Raw genomic sequence first — 23831 nt, forward strand, 5'->3', positions numbered from 1 at the left:
ATCCTGGTAGACATCCTGTATATTTACAAAAGCATCATAAACATAGGGCTAAATCCATGCAACTAAAAGGGATCAAAATCAGCATTATGGAACTTGGCAGTCAAATGAGGTAACGTCTGTGTGTTCATTAAGCCATGTGAAGTCTGGACCTGCTCTTGTTATACAGGTGTCAGAATTTCTATCTTCTCATCCAAATGTTTCCACCTATGTGTGTGTAAAATGTGCAAATGCATTATAGTCATGTGCTCAGCTGATTTATTCCTCTTTCCTAAGCTATTGTGGGACAACACTTGCGAAGCATTAGGATGTTTTAGAGCATTTGTATTCTTTTATCCTCATTTATATCTTTTAATATCTGTTTATGTTTTCACAGAAAATGTGATTTTTCTAAATGTCAATGCTTCCTAAGTATTTTTCCACATTTCCGTCATCTCTTTTGTATGCTACTCAGGCGCAAGCCAGTTGTGCAGATTACTAAGTCAAATTTATTCCTGGGAAAATCTTTGTGAATCAGCCTCATAGAGCATGTTTAACCCTCAGTGGCTAACATTCACTGGGGTACATACCTGTTTTAGCTTCTGTTAATGAATTAAGTGACATTTGGGGCCTGATTACGATGTCGGTCAGAAAGCCTCCGACCAACAGTCGGATTCCCCAAAACCGTTTGGGAACCCATCTGCCCGACTCGGTCGTAAACAATTCCGACCGAACAATTACGATGCTCGCGGTCGGAAGTAGTACCGTTTGGTCATTCCGAATTTGTTCCTACTAGTATTTTGGAGAATCTGAGTCGGTGAGAGCCGATTCATACAGCTCAATGGATGGTGTTTCCGATTACGATGTTAAAAATCTGACAGCCTTTCCAACATTGTCTCTCCGATACGAAAATGCTGTCTGAAACTGACTTTTGGGCCCCTAGCAGGCCCCCCTTCATCCTGAGCCACCCGGATTGGGGTTGAGGGGGTACCCAAGGGACCCCCCTGTAAAACCAAGGACTGTGTGGCAGGCACCATGGGGTGCCTGAGACAGGGTGCAAGGTTTTCCGCAGACACCCGTTTTCCCCGTAGGAGCCTGTGTCGGAACACATGCTCTCATTGAAGTCAATAGGAGTGTTTCTGAACAGTGTTCGGAAGCATCACAATTGGTCAGGCAGAACCGCCAACCGCGAGTCAGTCGAAACCAAATCTGAAAAGGAGTCGGGCGGTTTAGTTTCTGAATGACATCGTAATGAGGCCCTTAATTTATTTGTGATCTTAACAAACTGTTTTCAAATGTTTATTCTGTGTGCTAGTGGAGATGTAAATTGGCATGTGACGTCATCCCAGATGTGATTCTGTAGTCATTGTCTCTTGTAGGAGTGCTAGGTTTGTCAATGTAGAGCAACTGTGAACCTTAGTATAACTGATATATTAATTGACAATGAAAAAGACATCACCTAGCACTGTAGTTATGCATCATCAATGCATCCAAGGGGATAGCCAGCATGCATATGCTTTTGAGTTCATTAAAAGATTGCTTTATCCCAAAAGTAGAGTACATTTTACACTACATTCTCTGCCTTCTGCCATACACACTGGTAATGTCCCTCTACATTGAATTCACTATAACTCCTCCAAGAGTTTCAGCAAATCAGTCAACCTTGTTTGGCTTTAATGCATTCTTCAGTTTTTTCAACTTTCTTAATAATCATCTTATCACTGTTCAGCTTCTGCCAGTCCTGTACCTGGACCACTGGCCTCCATTTGTCCTTCTAGTCCACCATTCTTTCAAGAATTCAGACCGACTGGGCTTCTGGTAAAATTGGCAGCACTTCTGCCAGAGTTGCTGATCAAACCCCATTCCCACTCTTCATTATACCCCCTTTTTTTTATCTCACCAACCGTTTCACAACCATTTTATTAGTCTTGAGAATTTCATCCACTACTTGTGGGAACACATTTAGATTGCTGATCACCCTCTCAATCCTGCTCCACAAACAGCTTTCCTCACCCCCATATGCTAGAGACAGTGGTGGGCTCTGTGCATCGCAAATCTCATACTGTTAGGCATCTGACATGCCAGTTGTGCAGCTGCTGCAGTACTAGCCTCTCAGGCTTGTTTCCTTGCTTTTCCATCTTTCTCTTCTATAGTGGGAGTCAGACTGGTCCCTGGATCTTTGACCAGTAGCATTACATTGTCGGCGTGCATGTATTGTGATGTAATGTACTGTATTATATTGTATTGTAATGTAATATATGTAATGACACGTACATTTTATCTGCGGCGCACAATTTTGCTCAGACCAAATTTAATCTCTCTAAAATAATGATATTCCCATAAAATGTTGACTACTATATTAATACTGCCACAAGCCTTTGAACATTACAAATGTGCTCACCACAAACAGGTCGCCATAAATAATATCACTGAGCAACAGCTAGCATTTTTTTCCAATTATAATACAAAAACATGATCTACTACCCTCACCTGTCCACGGAATAAACAATAAATCGGTCAGACCACTCAGTATGTTAAAAAGAGAATTACGGCCTTACCTCAGCGGGATGGGTAACTAACACTAAAACGGGGAAGATGGCGGCCGACTGAGGAGCTCGGTCGGGAGCTCCCTGCCCGAAGATCCAAATCAGCGAAAAAATGAAAATGCCACCGAAATAGACAACGTAGCTTGTACATGGATAGGATGGAAGAAGGAGAGAGAAAAGAAATATATAAACGTACCTGAGAGAATAGGGAGGACTGGCTGTGGAGCGTAGCGGAGTTGGTGTTGGTGTGTCGCCCGGCGGTGGTGTGCCCTCGCTGCTTCGCTGCTTCGTTTTGCTGTGTGTCATCGTGGGAATTGTGGTGTCTCGTGTTGATTACAGTGGGGCTCGTAGGGGCGTTCCGGGGATTCTGGTGCATGGGGAAGAGCGCTCTGTAAGAAAAGCACTCTGGAGGTCCCGCGACGGAGGTCCGCGGGAGTGTGGGCGGAAGCTGCTGGTGCGCGCTGCAGCAACAGGAGGGCCGCTGGCAGGGACTCCTTCCGGGGAAGATAGGCAGTGGCAACCGAGGCAGTGTACGGGAGAGGAACGCGGCACAGCAGCATTAAGGTGGATTACAGCGGCGTAGGCAGTCCACATTCGGAGAGAGCAGCCTGTAAAGCGGATACCGCTCAGAGACTGGTTTATCAGCACTTACATGAGCCGGTAAGTGTATTAGACTCTAACTCTAAATTAACAAATGTCTTAAACCCTGATAAGATACTAGGGTCAGCTGGAGAACAGGGGGTGGTAGTAGACGGGATCCTGGAGGGCACTAACCCCCCCACAAACACCAATAAAAGTCATAAGAGTGGGCGTTTGGGAAGAGAGGATTATAGCCTTAGGAGCAGGCAATCACCCCCTAGAGAAAATACCGACCTCAGGACTCTCAAGCTGGCTAAAGGTAATGGAGTCAGGGAAATCAACAATGAAGACAAACTTTCAACACTGGCACCACCTAAAGTCGCAAGAAGTAAAAAGTATATTTCAGGCCAACCACAAGCCCCACTATCCAGAGCAAGTCGCGCCAGCTTAAGGAAAGTATCGGGCTCGGCAAAACTACAAAAAATTACGCCCTCCCTAAAATCCTATTTTAGGGTCCAAGGTAAGGAGCCAGTTCCAGGAAGGGTGGACCAGTGACACCAGTGAAAATTAAAAGCGACACAGAACTGTCTAGTTTATTCTCTGCTCCTTCCACTTTGGTAGTTTCAGAACTAAAAATGGCAGAGTGTAAGGTTGGCAAAAAAGAAATAGGGTTGAGCAATTGATTCCAAATCCTATCAGACCAGGTTTCAGAGATTGATGGGGAGGCACCAGAAGATGGTGAAAAAGGAGCGACAGCTACAGCAAAGGAGGGGTTGGGAATTACCTCAGACCTCAGGCAAAACCCAGTAGTTCCAGTGACCCATCACTCAGATAACATCTTGGAGGAAATGATGAAAGAAATGAGAATAAACTTTGCGACCTCAGAGAGAAACCAAGTAAAAATACAAGAAACCTGTGAAGTACTCGACCAAAAAATAAATACATTAATTGATAGAGTATCACAGATGGAGGTAGAAGTAGAGCTACTGAACAAGAAAACAGAAACTAATCGAGAAGCGAGAAGAGATAGACAGACTGAAGAACAAAGAAATGGAGATCAGTGATAGGATGGAATCTTTGGAAAATCATGCGAGAAGGAACAACCTTAAAATTGTAAACATCCCTGAAGACATCGAAGGTGACGATATTAAAGGATTCATGATCCAGTTACTAGAAGAGAAGATCCCTTGGACCAAATCAGTTAACCTTGCGGAAGATATTCAAAGAATACACCGAGATCCGTTTAGGAAAGGGAAGGCAAGGAAAAACCCAAGAAAAATCTTAATTAACTTTAAAACATACTCCTTGAAAGAAAAGATCTTGAGTAAGGGTCTTAAAGCCGGCTCGATTCCCAAGGACGACTGGTCATCAGGTCAGATCTATCCAGAACAACTCAGGATAGGCAGTGGGAACTGGGTCAACATATGCCACAATTAAGATCACTTGGTGCTACTGTTCAAATGCGCTTTCCGGCCTCCTTGAGAATAATGTGGAACAACAAAATGAACACTATGAGAGATCCGAAGGAGGTCGAAGCTTTTATTGCACAGATAAATGCACAAAGGAAAGATCATCCTAATACATAGGATATGGCCTACAAACCTGATATCTAAATAAGATGGCAAATATTGTAAATATTGGTGAAGGGCAGGGAGCTCAAAAGGGCAGTAAAACTGCCTGAGAAATGGAAGAAAAAGGAGGCTTCTCCAGGGGAGGGGTAGGGTTCTCACAAACATTTAAATAAAAAGAAAAAAATTAGAGCACAAGGTGGGGAGCAAATTGGGGAAAAAAGAAAAAAAATGTCCTAAAAGCTAATATAGGAGGAGAAGGGGTTCCTTTGAACAAACTACAAAGGTTTAAAGATAAAGATGTCGGTCACAGGTAATAAGGCTAAGGAAAAGATGATCAATGTTTTATCCTGGAATATTAATGGCCTAAGGATAAAAAAACGAAGATTGAAGATCCTGGAATATATAAAGTATATAGACTGTGAAATAATTATACTTCAGGAAACCCATTTGAAAAAGGAAGAATAGGCCTTGATCTGCAAAAATCTACGATGGGTGGACCATTGTGTATGTACAAATTAAGACTGTAATATAAAGGGCATAGCGATACTATTCAAAAAATATTTGAAAGTGACCATTGAGAAAACGGAAATTGATACAAAAAAAGGCAGACGGATAATAGTTAAAGTAAAAATACACAATAATCCTTATATTATAGCAGGATATTATGGTCCAAACATGGATGACCCTGAGCCTCTGCAAAAAATATATTCACACTTAATTACAACACAGGCCCCAATAATAATGGGTGGGGATTTTAATATAATTTTAAACCACAAAGAAGACCGACATCCAGCAAAAAAACTTCCTAATTCACCAAAAATGAGAGAATGGATAGGGACGTGCATCCGTGATCTGGGGCTAGTAGACATTTGGAAGGAAAAAGGGAATAAAAACTATAGATTTACCCTTCAGAATAAAAGGTTAGGGCACACATCCAGAATTGATTTTTTTTTTTATCAGTAGGAGTTTAGCAGGCAATATAAACAAAGTCGAACATATCCCAGAGCACATCTCAGATCACTCTGCGGTGCAACTCAGTCTTAATGTAAAAACCTCACCGTGCAATCAAAGATGGACAGTAGATAGAACCATATTCGCGGATACATCCTGCATTGATAAGCTGGTCGAAGATACAAATCTCTTTTTTGAATTAAATAAAGAAGGTACAACAAAGCAGATATCCTGGAATGCATATAAAGCTTATATCAGAGGGAGGAGCTTGAGCATAGCAGGTTATAGAAATAAAGGGAATAAAGCCTTTATAAAACAAATTGAAAGGGATTTGGAAATACTGGATAAAGAATATATGAAAACAAAAAACCTACAAGAAAAGTAAGTATTAGAGGAAAAAAAGAAGAAGAAGAGAATAGAATTAGCTGATTTCCTTGACTCAAAGGTCAGAGATAGATGGGAAGCCAGTAAGCTATCACAATATGAATATGGCGAAGGGTGTGGGAGAATTCTGGCATGGAAAATCAGAAGCAACACGTAATAGGGTTACGAAAATTCAGAAGGAAACCCAACCTGGCTGCTATCTGGAAGATACAGAAATCAGACAAGAATTCAAAGCTTTTTTTGATAAACTGTACATGGATGAAATATCGGGAAATAAAGAACAAATACAAAGTTTCCTAGATGGAATAATTACCCCAGAAACTACTCCTGAGCAGAGAATAATCTTGAATCAAGAGATCACCAGAGAAGAAGTCATGGATGCAATAAAAAGCCTAAAAAAAGGAAAAGCCGCAGGCCCGGACGCGCTACCTAATGAACTATATTTAACCATAAAAGAAGTCTTAATATCTCCCCTTACAGACCTCCTAAACAATGTTTTTTCTGAGAAAAAAGATATCCCAGTCTCATGGAACGATGCTATAGTCAGTAAAACCAGGAAAGGACCCTGCCAAATGTTAATCCTACCGCCCTATCTCTCTTTTAAATTCAGATTATAAAATCTATACACAGATACTAGCAAAGAGATTAGGGGGGTGGCAGGGTCTCTGATTCACTCAAACCAAAAAGGGTTTATTAAAGACAGACAAATCTATGAAGTATCACATGAACTAGTCAGCGCAATTGACATCGCAATTCAAAACCTTATACCATTGGCGGTGATAACATTTGATGCTGCAAAAGCATTCGATAGGGTCAGTTTGCCCTTTCTGAATGCCACTTTATCTAAATTTAATCTTGGGAATAAGTTTGAGCATGCTATTATAAACATATATAAAAATCCAACAGCTAAAGTACTTGTTAATGAAGCCCTCACGGATAATATAAAGATAAAAAGAGGCACAAGACAGGGGTGTCCTCTTTCCCCGCTGCTGTTTGATTTGTATATAGAACCTCTGGCCTGCCTTCTGAGAAGAGAAGAGGGGATAGTACCCTTTAAACATCGAGGCTGGGAAAAGAAAGGAGCACTATATGCTGACGATCCTATTATATTTACCGGTAACTTAAATAGCTCACTGCCAACGATAGAAAAAGTAATAGATCAGTTTGGGTCGGTTTCTGGATATCTTGTTAATTAATCAAAAACGGAAATCTTAGAATGGAACATAACCTCAGGCAATCCATTAGTAAAAGAAAAAATAAAGTATTTGGGTATAGAATACATAAAAGATCTCGATAGGATACCCAGCATGAATTTCATTAGAATTCATAAAGAGATAAGAAAACTTCTTAAAGCCTGGTTGGGTCTACAACTGTCCTTTCTGGGTAAATCCAATTTGATCAAAATGAATATACTACCCAAATTTACATATTTATTTAACTCTATTCCGTTAGACTTCAAGATTGAACAGATAAAAAAATTACAAGGGGAAATATCCAGCTTTATTTGGGCGGCTAAGGGGGTGAGGATTGGATGGAAGAAACTGAGGAGAAGTAAGATACAAGGAGGAATTGCGAACCCAGATATACTTGAATACTGTAGAGCTTTCCAATTCAAGAACATAAGGAAACTCCTGGGTAAGCGGGAAATGTGGCCCACCTATATGGATGCCCTTATTGAACAAGACGGAGATCATTTTTTGTATAAATTTGGTCACCCAAAATTTTTCTAAAAGATCAAACTAAAGACTTTAAACACAGCCGTAAGAACTTGGTACAGAATAAGAATGACTTTGTAAATCCCCTATTACAGCATAAATGCTCCCATATGGGACTCACCAGGCACCCCTGAGTGCCTAAAAGATAGTCTGGCCACCCCCATGAGGAAAGGAAATATAAACTATTGGGGGGACAGCTAATAGAAAATAACAAAATTATTGACTGGGAGACTCTGGAAAAAAAAAACTGGTTCGCTAGCAAGATTTAAATACTACCAACTTAATAGTTGGGTAAAAGATATCAAGGAAAACCTGCAAGGGGATTATGACATTGAACAAAAGCTGTTAATTATAAATCCCTTTAAAAAGGAGGTGTCATTTTGGTATTGGGCCCTTATAAAAGCAGGTGAAACAGAATATAAAGTACCAATTGAAATCTGGGGTAAAACCTTTCCAAGTCTGGATATACCACAATACTGGCAAACCTCGATGGCAACTTTTGGGCGCGTGGTAAAATCAGTCCCACTGAAGACGAATCATTTGTTCACGATACACAGAGCATACTGGACTCCCAAAAAACTGTCCAAAATCAACAGCAGTATGATAAAGAAGTGTCCTAAATGTGGGGAAGAAAGAGTGGATGATCTTCATATGTTCCGATACTGTGCCGAGCTGGAAGAATTTTGGAAACAAATTGGCAAAACCTTCTCGGAGGTACTGGAACAGCCCATAGAGGTAAGCATGATAACAGTTATTTTTGGGATTAATACACAAACCATAGTCTATCCCCCACTGAACAGGGATCAGGAAAATATCCTTTTCCTATTTACCTTGCTCGCCTGAAGGGGGATTTGTATTAACTGGGTAAGAAGTACACGTCCAACTCATAGAGAATGGCTGGCATCTATATTAAGGGTGTATAAACTAGATAAACAAGGGAAAAAAAGTAAAAACAAATATTTTGGGAAAATTATAGTCAAGTAAATGATAGGGCGTCCAATGATTAAGGCAATGGTAACAATGATTTCAAGCAGGGTCTTGAATTGAGTGGTCATTATGACCAGCTCCCTCCACTTCCAACAATCTTCTGCCAGGAGATGGACAAAAAGGGGCCCCAACGGTTAAGAGCAGACTTATCCCCGTATGTTACACTCAAAGCTATGGACGCATCAAAATCAGAGTGTTTAAGGGGGCCCCCGACTCCTCCAAAAACTCCAAAATAAAATTGCTTATGAGGACAAAAAAAAAAAAAAATGACATTCAATGGACAGTACTAGTGGTCATAGATCATGATCCCCAGGGAGATTCTGTAGAATCACGATTATCATTCAATGTCGCAAGCGTAATTAAAAAGCTTCAGACCATCATATTAGGTCTCAAAGAAACAGACGACATGTATAGTTTGATGAATTCTTTCCAATAGGGTATGCAGTCTATGTATATCATCTGTCTGTATGGAAATTTAGGCTCCAATTAGCATATCTGAATTGGGTATGTTGCTAATTATATATAGATATATCAATTTGTGTATGGCGATTAAACAGATAACCTTGGTTTGTGCAGGTCTATTACACTAGTGTATTGATGCATAAGTTCAGACTTGCTTGCAAACTGGTTGTGTTCCCTTCAAATGACTGTTTGGCAAAATGATATATGTGTTTGGTATATTTTTTGTGAGTCATATTAAATTCTCATTTCTCTCTTACTACTGTCTACTTTGAAACATAATACATTAGTTTTTTAATGCATTTATGCATTTATTGCATTGTGTGGGAAGCCCCAGTTAGACCCAAAAAGTAACTAGTAAAATCCCAAGCATCATTCGATTCAGTAGCAGCTGCTACCGGTGGGTGGTGGTGGGGGGTTAAAAAAAAGAAAAAGGACTTACCTTTAATGGCTGGTCGCCACCTCTGAAACCTTCAAAGAAAAACAGGCCCCACTGTCTACACTAGACTGATTTTGTTAGGCCCACGATTGGGTCACATTAATGAAGAGGAGCCCCGGGCCAGGGCAGACTCAAAGGAATCAGAAAAACAAAGAGAATAAAAGGCACATATTTTATTTAGACAACAATATTAGGATGATAGTCTTTGCCAGAAAGATAAACAATATTGCGAACAGTTTATTTTAGATATAAACAAAAGTCCCACACAAAAAGACAAACATGCATACTCTCATTCAAACAACACGTTCATGTATAAAACAGAACTAATGCATGTAAAACACATTATACATGTTACTTTTACCAATAAAGTTAAAATCGCATCAGCAATGTAGAAATTCAAAAGAAATAACAGTTCAAATAGGCTCATGCATTCCCATTTTGTAGGGGTAGATAGATTCTTTCAATGAGCCCAAAAGGGCAGAAGCCAACGCACGTTTCGGTGTGAGCTACACCTTCATCAGGGCAACGACGATGTAAGGCGTGTGGGACAACAAAGAAGAAGCCTTTCAATCCAAAGTACTGTGGCCAATGGAAACAGGTTCAGCTGATCAAGTATAATATGTGAATTTGTCAGTGTTGGTGATAAGAGAAAATGAATAAGCATGGACATTTTTCAAAGCTGTGTGTGAAGAGTGGTGAGGTATGCCCTAAAGCAGGTGGATTTGGTATGGTGAAATGGATGAACACAAAGCACAGAGCACTTTTGATAGTCAGTGAGTAGTCCAGAACTACATGTTGTTTTACCATTTTGTGATGGTGTATGCACACTCAAGTCCTTGTTTACCAACTATCAGGGATGATCCTGGACTGTTGACAATGATGATGATGATGGGAATGTGGCTGAGCCAGTGTTCCTAGCACGTGGAGTCAATGGGAAAGGAAAATCCTCTTGGAGGCATAAAGAGGAGAATGTGGTGCTGCATGTTTTACTTCAGAGTTATTGGGTTGATAGTGGGTGCCAGCAAGTTCACAAATGCAGAATTAGCTGGCCAGTGTGAGATCCCATATACAGGTGAGGTGTTCAGACTCAAACTGCCAAGGAGACAGAACATGCAGGATCAAAGTGGGTGTCAAAAACTAGGTGGCAATATTTGGAGAACGATGTGTCAAGGCCAGAGTTGAGGTCGAGAAGTACAGATACTATATATATATATATATATATATTCACTGAAAAAACCATAGGTTTCACACTTGTTATAGTTAGCTGGACATTTCACTCGTAAAAAACCAATGAAATTCCCCCGTTATAGTTACTGCAGGCAACTATAACTCACGCGACCGCAATCCGCTGCTGAAGAAGGGCGTCGAGTCGATGCGATCAGCAGCGGCGTCGGGATGGGGTCGCTTGGAGGTGGAGCCGATACTCACTCCTCACTGGCGTCGATACCGGCGTCGAGACGGGGTCACTTGGAGCCGGGGCCGATACCCACTGCTCACTGGCGTTGCTGCTGGCGTCGATCGGGCCCGGCGGCCGGCGGCGAAGGCTCAGGACACTGGAGCCGTTACTCACGATGTCGAGCTGGATTCGGCGGCGTCGAGACTGCAGTTTTTCCCTTGTGTACTGGAAACAACACTTTCCAGCAATTCAGCAAATGGTGAAGTCCTTTGGCCCTGTGACTTCAGCAGGAGACTGGCACTCTTAACTTACTCGCCCTTGGCACACGCAGTGCACTAGACTAGGGTCTGAACAGTAAGTCAACCAAGCCAATCATGGTAACACCAATCAATGTAACAATTTAACATAGGGAGCACTTGCACTGTGGCACTGATCAGCAGTGGCACAGTGCCCAAAGCAATAAACCAGCAAAAACATTGTAACCAGAGGAGGCAAACAGAAAAAAATGGAGGAGAGACTCATGCCAATTATGCCAGGTCTAACACTTAGCATTTAAAAAACCGTACAAATTCACTGAAAAAACCATAGGTTTCACACACTTTATAGTTAGGAATTAGCATTTAAAAAACCTTGCAAATTCACTTAAAAAACCATAGGTTTCACACATGTTATTGTTAGCTGGGCATTTCCCTCGTAAAAAACCAATGGAATTCCCCGTTATAGTTAGTGCAGGCAACTATAACTCACGCGATCGCAATCCGCTGCTGATGACATCAGATATTACATCACTGACTCGACGGCCCGACATCCCTCGACGCCGCTGCGGATTGACCCGACTCCGAGGCACGATCGACGCCGACCTCGACGCCGACATCTCGACGCCGTGGATCATCGTTTTCTTCGTTTCTCAAGGTACTGTACTTGTGGGGTCTGTTGCAACTCCAGGCTCGACGTAGCGCTCCTCGCGGTCGACGCCGAACCTTGGGAATCTTGTAGACTCGACGTCGTGTGACTCCTGTGGGGGTTACATTGTTGCCAAAGAACTGTGCTCAGAAGAATACTTTGCTAAAGAACTATTTGCCAAGAAGAAACCTTACTTGAACTATTACTTTTCCTTCCAAAGAGTATTTATTAAGACTGTGGTATATTTTTGTCGTTATTTGGTCTTGTGCTAAGCCTTATATAAAAATACTATTTTTATAATAACTTCTGTGTCGTGTCCATCTGTAGTGTATTCACTTTATTACTGTATGTGGTCATAAATGCTTAACACACTGCCTCTGAGATAAGCCTGTCTGCTCTGCCAAGCTACCAAGGGGGTAGCAGGGGTTATCTGAGTGTGTAATCCCCTTGCCCTGACTAGAGTTGGTGGGTCCCTATTTGTCAGAAGTGTATACATCTGCCAACTAGAGACCGCCGGTTCTAACACTAAGTTATGTATTTATTAATATATTTTTTTAAACAAAACTTTTTCTCGGCGCGCGCACCTCGCGCCCACTTTTCGCAGTTAGTGCCGTGCACGCGCGGTGGGCACGGGGCGCTTCTCCCCCAAGGGCCAAATACATTTTTTTTTTTTTGAAAAATCATGGGGTGCGCGTACGTTGCGCGAACTTCGCAGAATTTTTTCCGTTTGGGTGGTGCGCGCAAGGTGCGCGCACTCGGCGATTTTTCGAAAAAAAAATAAAAAAATTTTTTGCCCTTGGGGGTCCTTCTGGGACCCCCTGACCACGGCTAGGGGATCAGGAACTGTCCACCCTGCCCCCTTTTCACGTTCTCCACATTTGTTTTTCACCCCCTCAGAGTGCGAGAGACAAAATGGCGGCCGACACTTCCTGGTTTCGACCGATTCGAATGTTTACTAAGATCTAACAACCAATCAGAATTGCGCTCGCGCACGGCAAGGTGCGCGCACCCAGCGCGCACGCTGCGCGCGTACAGATATATATATTGATTTAAATGCTATTTTCTCTGGAAATACTGAGCAGATTTACACCAAACCTGCAAAAGGCACTTCATGGACTTTATGGCTACTTCTCTGCCAAATTTCACGTAATTCTGTTCAGCCGTTCGGGCTGTAGCTGCGACTAAAGTCCCTATGGAAAAATCCATGGGGAAAACGCGTTTTGGGACCCCCCCTTTTTCTCGGCCCCCGCTTGACGATTCACCCCGAGACTTTCAGGGTAGGAGCGGAGCGCCCCATTAGTTTTGACAATTTCGCGAGGATTCGTCAATCGGCGCCAAAGTTATTCAAAATAGAATTTTGAGATTTCCTATGGAAACTCGGTCCTAACTATAACTATCTACTGGCGACCGCCAGTAGATAAAATATATATATATATATATATATATATATATATATATATATATATATATATATATATATATATCTATACACACACACACAGGAGAGAGGCTACATAAAAGACCAACTGTAACGTTCAGGAAGGCGAATTCCATGAGTGACACCTTAGTCAGCAGTAGCCCTGAAACGATAACAAAATCTAATTGACTGAGGCAAAGAAAGGGATTTGTGAGATGTACCACATGCAGTGCGTGCAGGTTTGGCACAAATTAAACATCATACCTAACACCCTTCAAGGAACAGCCGATTAAGATTAAAAAGCTTCTAACATGCAAAAACGAGTATGCCGGTAATGTGCTGGAATGCTCCTGTCAACTACGGTACGTGGGTATTACAAAGCTACAGGTTCACAAGAGAGTTCTCCAGCACATAAGAGCAATCACCAACTCTGACCCATCGTACCCGGTGGCTCGTCATTTCAAAGAAGTGCACAGAAAACAGATTAGGACACCTAAAATATTATGTGGTAGATTCAGTTCTATGCATTAGACGAGGCCGTAACAGAGAGGCTGCACTGAGACGACTAGAGACGCGATACATACTAGAGCTCGATACCAAAAGCCCACAGTGGCTAAATGCTAGTGAGGTTCTTTATACATGCCTATAAAGGCAGCAAGATACCAGCTTCTAATAACAATAATCCAGTGTAAAGATTCCCTGCAACATGCCAGTTTCAATGAAAATTATAAACATGTCCCAGGTACACATTTATTTATACATCTAAATGAAGATCAATACTGCATGACTGTCCCCCCCCCCCCCATTTTTTCTCTTTCTCTTTTAACTAGGAACTTTCCGTTCCTTTTAATTCTAGTATGGTGGTACTGAAGGTGTTTTCTTCTTTGCACGGAAGCACTTTAACACTTGCACTTTTGACAGAAACAGCAGCAAATTAGGCCCATATGGGCTTTAGCAGACAAGAATAGTAAAATGGTTAATAATAAAATCCATACACTATCTCGTGGTAAGTCACTCAGGATAAAAAGACATTTTTTGGAAAATGCAGTATTTACTGTCATGAAAATGACTTTTATCCAGCCTGTTTACAATTGCATGTACTGTATTATCTATTTAAATATGTATTTATAATTTTATGTTAGTAATGTATGCACTGTTGGTAACCATGTAAAGAATGCAATATAAGAGTACACATTTGTTACTAATCAGAAAGGTGTTTTCAAATTGGACTGTCTGTTTTCACTATTCATTATGCACTGCACTTGTCACTTAAAAATGAGAAAGTTTACGTAGCTGCGTCATGTGATCAAGGCCTGCAAAGGCCGAAACGCGTCATGGCAGAGCATTGAACTAAATAAATATGTGCACAAGCAAAAATGGAGTCCAATCCTTTTTGTTCCAGGATGAAAGGGGACTGCAAAAAAACAAAGGATTAAAGTTATATATATTTATATATATATGGCTTCATATGTGCTTAAGTAAGTGTGGTTAAGAATGAGCTTCGACGTAAAGGTGATGAAGATGTAGCCATTGCAATTTATGTTTTTCTGGCTTGAGGGGAGTGGGTGCAGGTCAAACAGTCAGTGTGCATGGACACTGGTGCGGTAGTGCACATGGGGCCATAATATACATGTGGGGCATTTTCATTCATTGCACCGGGTGCACCTTTTAAAGGGTGCAACTGGCACAATAAAAGAAAATACACCGTATTATGATGAATGCACTGCCACCAGGGCAGCCGCGAACTCGCACTGCCCACCAGGGCAGCTCATTGAAGTGAAAAACATGGCTGCTTTGAAGCACCATGTTTTCACAGTGCAAGCAGCAACCCACCTGCACTTTCAAAGTGGATTTGAGATCCCCTTGCAGGCGGGTGCAGTGAGTGACTGCACCCACATGCCCTGGGGTGTTGTGGGGTCCATGGGAACCTCTTTCCCCCATCAGAGGGGTGCCGCACTGACAGTCTGCCTTAAGGTGTGGGTGCAGAGACAAAGGGATTCTCTCATTATTATGGGGCACACATCCATGTAAATGAGGAAACACCCTCTGAAGATAGCACTGGCGCTTTATGTGCACCAGCGCTGTCGGTACTACAGAAGGGGCCGCACAAGCATCTGCAGCCCCTTCTGTAACACCAAAGTTACCCAGGGCCACGCAAAGTGGGCGCAAATACCCGTTGTGCCCCAAGACACTTGTAGAATACAGACCCTGGTTGGTATCTAAGCAGTAGGGGTGGCTCCTCCATTGGAGCGGAGAAGCTTTGTCCCACTTAAGTGCCTCCAAAAACCGCAGAGATGAAAAAAAAAAGTAATTCATTGCCTTTTTATTTTTCATCGTCCCATCCTGAACCGAGAGTCAGGACGGGGTGGAGCAGGGGGGAGTGGTGGACAGAGGGCTGCCTTTGCACAGTTCAAAATGCACATGTCCCTTTGGCCGGCTGGCGCACACATGCTCACTTTCAAACCTCTCGAACCAGTTGTCTTAAGACAGCTAGGTTGAGAGCAGGTGCAGACATCCAATTCTCTCTTGAACGCCAAAAGAGACCGCTTCCATCAATCAGATCACTGCCCACATGTTGGTAAATAGCACATGAGTTGGGAAGGATTGGTCGAGGGATTTTGCTGGGGTCTGCACTGCAGTCCCAGCATAAGAGGTTAGAGTGAGGAGGATGCCATCGTCATGATCTGGTAAGTGTTTTTCTTTGTTCTTTCTTTTGTTTGCCCCCCCCCTTCAGTAGATGTCAGCTGCCACTGCTAAGCAGTAATAAATTTTTAAGAGATAAGATAAGGAATTATAGCCATCCTGGAGGAAAATGTTTTGATGATACTTCAGAGATACCTCAAGACTAACCACAGAGAATGAAGGATTTATAAGCAACAGCTATATAAGGTATGAAACAGTGACTTTGTTTAGTAACATTAGCACCTGGATAATAATCACAGAGAAGCAGGGTGTTTGAACAGCATTAGGGGATACTTTCCGAAAGGACATACTGACGGAAGATCCAGGATAATAACAAATGGCTACAACCAAGTAATATGTATTCCTGCAAACACTATTGTTTTTGTTAGAAAAGACAGGAAATTGCTGCTTCATCTTAGATTGGATCAGTAGGTCATTCCCATCATGGTAACTGTCATTTAGAAAAAAACTAAAGATCTTGCTTACACATTCAAACAGCCACCATCAAACCTCTTGAAAATATACATGCTATTTTGATATAACGATCAGTGTTCAAAATATACAATGTAAACAAGCACATAAATCACATGACCTAACACCTGGTCTACATTAACATAGTTCATCAGATGAAAACAGAAATCAAATGTTATCTCAAATTCATTAGTAGATTATTTTTTGGATTGATGGAACAGCCTTACATTTGATAGAACAGCTAACATGAGTGAAAAAAAATAAAACTCAACACTTTGGGTACGCCTAGAGCCTAACATGTGTTGTAGGAAGCCAGCTCTGTATATACTATTCCAAAAGGAGTCCAGTGAGTCCCCAATGGTATGGCATAGGTTAAGTAGATAATACCTTACTCTCAATTTAGTGGTAGTTGGGCTGAGCAGTTAGGCTTATCAGAGGGTAGTTGGAATGCATGTGTTGTACATACTCATACAAGGCAGGAACACACACTCACTCAACTCCTGGCCAATGGTAGTAAAAATATTTTACTTTAGTTACTTTTATTTTACGAACCAAGTGAACAGAGTTACTGGCAAATAGAGGTTCAAATTATGCAATCTTTTCAATATTCTTGGCAATAGCTTTGTAAAGCATCAACTAATACTTTTCACTTACATGAAATACGTTTTAGTCTAGTGAAAGATATTTTGTATACAAGCCACCACTGAGCGCAGCGTCGTTCGTGGGGTTGTGACCTCTTGAAAGGTGCGAAATTCAGAATCAGCTCCAAGGTGGTCGATACCGGCAATGATAATAACCCTCTCGGTCAGCACACAGGGGGTGGTGGCACTGAGCAGCATAGGTTTCAGCAGACTGTGGTCACTGGCGGTTGGTTGCTGTAGATCAGATACGTTTCTGCCACCTTTTGGCCTTCCTAGGGCAGTCGTGGTTGGGCAGGGGGTGCAGAAGGTGGCCGACAGGGCCACTTGCAGGAGAGTACGGGCTCTTGGGCACAGGGCTGTGAACAGCTACGATCTTGGGGCCGGGAAAATCCCTCGAGGTCGTGGAGGCCATCTGGCTGCGGTGCTTTCTACTGGCAGGCAGAGTTGTGTCAGCACAAGTGCCGATCCTCTACCACTGCGGCCCTTGGAGGTCTTAGGTATCAGTGAGTCATGTTGACAGGAGTGTCGGTCCTCAACTGCAGAGGTTCTTGGAGTTCTCTTCTAGCAGGGAGTTGTGTTGACACAAGTGTCAGTCCTCCCAGTGATGGTTCTTGTAGGTCTTGTACTGGTGGATGCCGGGGACCAGAACCTCAAGTCCAGAGGTGGTTCTTGGCACTTTGAAAAGGTTGCCGGGTCTTCTGGGTTTCTTGGAGGCAGGGCAGGGTTTCTGGAAGGACAGCAGGTCCAGTGGTCGACCTGGATGCAGGTGACAGGATTCTTTTGGATTCCGTCTGCAGTGGTTCAGTTCCTGGGCCAGCAGTGGTCCTGGTCTGTCTTCTTCTTTGGTTTATCGAATCTGAGGAACATGGTTCAGTTGAGCCCTTAAATACTAAATTTAAGGGAGTTACTGAGGTCAGGGGGCAGAAGTAAATGGATATACTGTCCCCTAGGGTGACTACACCCTTTGGGTGCCCCCTACCTTCAGGGAGAAGGGCACATCCCTGTTCCTATTGGTCCTAATTCTGCAATTCAAGATGAAGAATTTCTAAGAAAGGGGTTCACCACGCTGAGGTGGACACTCCAACACTAATTTTCCTGCCCGTTCTACTGCCAAAAGTTTTGACTGGACAGAGGGGTGGACATCTCCACTAGTTGGAGATGCCCAAATCAGCACATCACAAGGTGAGAGCATTTGAGACACACCACCAAGTGTTGTTGTTATTTTCAGGGAAAGATGTGAAGCAACTCCACCCAGAGCAGGCTTTGTTCCTCATCTCCAAGAGCACAAAGGCTCTCACCCCAGGAGGCCAGAAACCTTCTCATGGTGGCTGACTTGCGGCGACCAGTCAGCAAATACACTAAAAGTTAGTTGTTTTTCAGGGGGCATCTCTAAGATGCCCTCTGAGTGGATTTTATAATAAATCCAACACAGGCATCAGTGTGGGTTTATTATGCTGAGAGGTTTAGTACCAAACTTACCAGTTTTCAGTAAAGCCAACATGGAGCTGTAGAGTTCATAATGACAAACTCCCAGCCAGTTTGCTGAAAATTGCTTCACTGCACTTACAATGTCTGTAAAAAGCACAGGCACTTTAGGGGCATAGTGATCAGGCAGCTATGCCCTCACCTGTTGTATGGTGCACACTGCCTTAGGGCTGGAAGGCCTGCTAGGGGGGTGACTTACGCATGTTACAAGCAGTGTTGGTGGGCATGGCACATAGGGGTGTGTGCCATGTAGATTCTTCAGTTTGGATTGCACCAAAACATGCAGCCTACAATGGCAGTGTGTGGGTGTTAAGGTGAGGGGTCTCTGAGGGTGGCATAATACATACTGCAGCCCTCAGAGCCCCTCTCTGGTCACAAGGCCCTTTTACAAGGGATTTACAAGTGGCTCAGAGGTGTGATTATTGTGGAAACAAAGGTACAGTTTTGGGAAAGAACACTGGTGCCACATCATAGGGACTGCTAGGGAGTGGAGACACTCATCATAATGGACTTGATGAGGGTAATTGTCCCTTTGTTTGTATTGGCTCCTGTGCACATAGGTGAGCTTGAATTAATTTATTGTATGACCATAATAATATGTCTAATGGGCAATAATAGTGAAAAAGGTGGATGCTAGCCTGTAAGGGAATGGAAGAAGCAATGGTGAGCTATCTTCAGATTGCAAAAGAATCTGTAGAGGTCGAATTTGGATATCTGAAAATTGGCAATACCTAAAAGGTATAAAAAAAATGGAAGAATAAGCGGTCGCCATGGATTAAACCTCCAAAAAAGAAGGTGAGCAAACTACAAAAATCCTTACTTTGTAGGGCAGAAGAATAATCCTAAATGTGACTGCCTTTTTATAATGGACGAGGCTACTCACTGAATGAGATAACATTCTAAGCGGATAGCTCGTTCAAGGTTAGAGATAAGGGGATGTCGAACACCTTTGCAGCGTCCTTGTGGAGGGGGCTTGGATGCCTCACGTTCTTATTTAGACTGAGAAGTCACAGAGGCAGTCTAAAAATGAAGAGTACTGGACTGAATCCTTAGCACAGAATTATAGAGAATCATACCATTCAAAAAAAGGATGGAACCTTTTTAAACAATTTGGACAAATTCTATTAAAAAAACATACGGGAGGGAACCGAGGAATCGAACACCAGGCCTCAGAGCAAGTTGAACAGTAGAAACCTCTAGGCTATGCCAGGGACCAGCAAGAATGGGTTGATTCTGACCCTGTGAAATAGGAGGAAATCGTCTCTCAGGTACAGCTTAATATATAGTAGGATGTCAATTGAAAAAAGTGTGGCCGGTGGAGGAACTGCTCAAGGTTGTAAATGGAGCGGTGTCAGAAAGATCATCAAGGTAATTTTAATAAATAAAGCACACAGGCAGAAGGAGGAGTATGTTTAAAAATAAAGAATACTCTTTCAAGAAATACATTTGTAAAAATAACCACAGGTTTATTGGGCATCGAACCCTGCACTTCTCAGCACTCGGAGGAAAATGATTCCTCCAGGCTACGCAAAGATGGGTGATTCTACTTTTAGAATAGAAAAATGCTTACACATTGTTCTATGTATGTTAGCGTTCGCTGTGCCATTTTCTATGTAGGGGCCATTTTGAATCATGATCGAAACTAATTCTTTGCTATTTCTGTGAAACGGCCTTTATTATGTTTTGTTTTTCCAAGGTTGGGTTTTGCTTCACTAATGAATGGACTGTTCTTATTCGCGCATACCTTTCTAGATATGGGGCTTCTCCCACCTGTCTGAAGACTGGCCCACCTGCGGTGGCCTTGGACTCTGCAACTTTGTGAGATATGAGCACTGAGGTTGTTTTTTTTTCTCTCATTTGCATTGCTTTACAGTACCTGCCTGCAAAATTCCACTATGGACGTGTTCTAGCCCAATTACGAAATGTACTAAATGTATCTCTATGCTTGAGGACTTTAGTTCCTCTGCAGCACTCCTTAGAGACTGGGCAGACCAAGCTCCGCTCTGAGTGTACTCTGAATAAACAGAAATTGGTTTATATTCTCTACTCTCTGACCAACTCTTCATTTGGTGTGGAAGGCGGCGAGGTGGTCGTGAGTGACCCGGGTGACTTTAATCGGGTCACTTCCTTCACTACCCTTGGGAAAGTGGGGGGAAACAAGGCTTGGGTTTGAGCTTGAGTACCTGTGGATCTAAAGGTCCAGGATGTCAAATGAATGGAGGGCATCCGGTGAGAGGGACAGCCCAACATGGTGAAAATTGGACATCAGGGTAATGAACCATAAGGGGATGAGTGTCATCGGGTTCAGATGACTACGTGTTACTGTGAAACTGAATTGGATGGTTTGGCAGTATGTTGGTTAACTAGGTGTTGTGGGTGTTACTACAATACTAACATGAACACAAGATACAAGGCACGAAGGATGCATAAAGGTTATATCCATACAAGAAGTCAGTGAACTAATACTGATAGAGTGGGTATATGAATTAATCAAATAGAGTGAAATGTCACATTATTAAACATTGTAGATGGCCATTTATACATGCTGCCAGCTAAGATGATAATGGCTGCATGGACAAACAAGACAGAGTATCATATTTTGAAAAACCTTTTCTTTTAAAAAGAAAATTTTAAAACAACATCACGGTTAAACAAGGTCTTATAGTGTTGTGCACGGAGATTAGCAGACATCAATAACCTCCCCGTTAGTCCAATAGAATATTCCACCCGAGTTCCTTGACACCCGAGCCTGTTGTCCCATTTAGTGTTGTGTCTGTCTAAATCCCCACCCTTAGTATCTAATAACAAGTTATATAACGAACCAATGCGTGCATTTTTCTTTACAGCTTCGACTACAGGATTCAAATCAACTTTCCATTGGCTTTTGCATAGGTAATCACAAATTTGTAAATATTAAAAAAATTCTGATCTAGGAAGGTGATATTTCTCGGCTAGCATCTCAAAGAACATCAAACCCCCGTTGACATATAAGTCACCAATACGTTGAATACCTCTGATCCGCCATCTGTCAATAGTCCTATCCCAAAATATAGGGGTAAGAGAGTTGTAGCTGTAAACGGGGTATATTGGGAAACCGTCTTGAATCTATAACATTTTCGCACCGCTTTCCACACCTTATAGGTGGCATTTAGGACCTTAAACCTGTTTTTTTATAATAACTTTTTATAAGACCTTGTTTAACCTCTATTATACCCCAGCCAGGTTGTTAAAGTGGGGTGGAGTAAATGACAGCAAGAGTTTTCGCTGAGGAACTGAGGATGCCAATATTGTGGACATTTCTTTCTCTTGTGGACACTTAAGTAATTTTTTGGAGCACTTAGAATTTATTTTTGAGGAAATGTTGGGGGCCCAATAAAATTGACTGCAGCTCACGTGTTGTTGGGGATAGCTGAGAGTGATGGATGTGACCAACTGGCTTATAGATATCGATATTTGATCTTTTTGGCTACAGCCATAGCTAGGTTATGTGTTGCCTCAATGTGGCTTCAGAAAGATGCTCCGACTTTTGAACTATGGAGGGCAAGATTCTTTACCATCTTTAGTTTAGAACATAGTTTATATGCATTAAAAGGTGCTCGAAAGAGGAAATTAAGTTTGGAAATTTGGGGGTCGGTGCTGACCTATATGGATGAGTGATGTGTTATCTTGCACACTTAAGCTCTTGCATTTTCAGGATTTGTTTTACACCTTGCACTTTAGAACTGCAATAATATTGTATGTACTGTAAGCGATGAACTAGTTAACCCCTTTTTTTTTAATTCAGTGTGTGGTTCTTATAGAACTATTGGGAAATCTTTTAGATTGGTAATAAAATTGCATTAATGGTGTCTAAAGCATATGTCAAATACTGTCTTATATTTATATCAACCTGCTTTTAAGACTATGTTGCATTCTTTCTTTTGTCTGTCTTGCTTTATACCATTGTTTATGTAACTGCAATCTATTGTAACTATCATGGATTAATACATTTTTTTTAAAAAACAACATCACGGACAGACAATTAGATAGTAGTGGACAGGGGCCTGCATGTTAGTTCATTAATGTCATAAAGCTATGTCATTCCTCAAGTGTATTCAAGCCGTTTGGTAAGGCATCACATGTATCTATCCATTAACATCCAAGTCTCTGTAGGAGATATTTAATGTCTCCTCCTCTAGGTGGTAGAGTAGCTTGTACCAGCACTTGCTATTTGATGTTATCTGCTTTGTGAGTTTTCTCCAAGAAATGGGCTGTGATGAGAGAGCATCGGATTCTGCTTCTGTGTTGGAAATCCTCACTCTGATTTGTTGAGTTGTCTGGCCAATATAAATTAACTGACAAGGACGCCATATGTAGTATACCACATTCGTAGATGCACAGTTTTTATGTTGTTGCAATGTAATTTTGACTCACCCATGTGTGAAATTTTAGTGTTCATTCATATGGGGTGCAACCCAGGCATTTGCAATGGCCTTTGATGTGGTCAAGGCCCCAAGTGGACAGGATGGTGTTGCTCTGTTGGATCTTGTCTGTGTCGGCATGAACCAGAGATAATTTGATGTTTGTACCCTTTCTATAAGTGAAGAGGGTAAGTTCTTATAAGGTCACCATTGTGGTGAGTATAAACCAGTGCTTCTTGATGATTTTCACTATTTTGTTGGCCTTTGGGCAAAATGTAGTGACACAGACAACTTTATTCATTTTATGTTTGGACCATGTCTGAAGAATCTGTTCTCTTGGGCTTCACCAAGCTCTGTTCATGGAATTTCTCAGGAGGTGTTTGGGATAGCCTCTTTCATTAAGTTTACGGCTAAGGATGGTACCTTCTCTTTAAAAATCTTCCTTAAGGGTACAGTCCCTGCGCAGTCCTAGGAACTGTCCATAAAGCAGCCAATCTTTTAATGCTCTGGGGTGAAAGCTATTATATTGAAGTAAGTTATTGCGTTCAGTAGACTTCCCATACAGAGAGACAATAAGATGGTTTTTGTTGTGTCTTATCTCCAAATCAAGGAAGGGAATACTTTGATTGCTGTAGTTGGACATAAATCTAAGAAAGGTTTGGCTGTTGTTAAGATATTGTATAAATGTGGATAGTTCAGATTGACTGCCTCTCCAAATCAGAAAAATATCATCAATATACCTCTTCCAGCACTGGATATTGTTAAGAAGGGGTTTTGGTCGTTCGTGATGACAACATTTTCAAGTTGGACTACATAGAGTTTAGCTAAA

Source organism: Triturus cristatus, chromosome 1_2, assembly GCF_964204655.1.
Source record: "Triturus cristatus chromosome 1_2, aTriCri1.1, whole genome shotgun sequence".
In the NCBI taxonomy this organism is placed as follows: domain Eukaryota; kingdom Metazoa; phylum Chordata; class Amphibia; order Caudata; family Salamandridae; genus Triturus; species Triturus cristatus.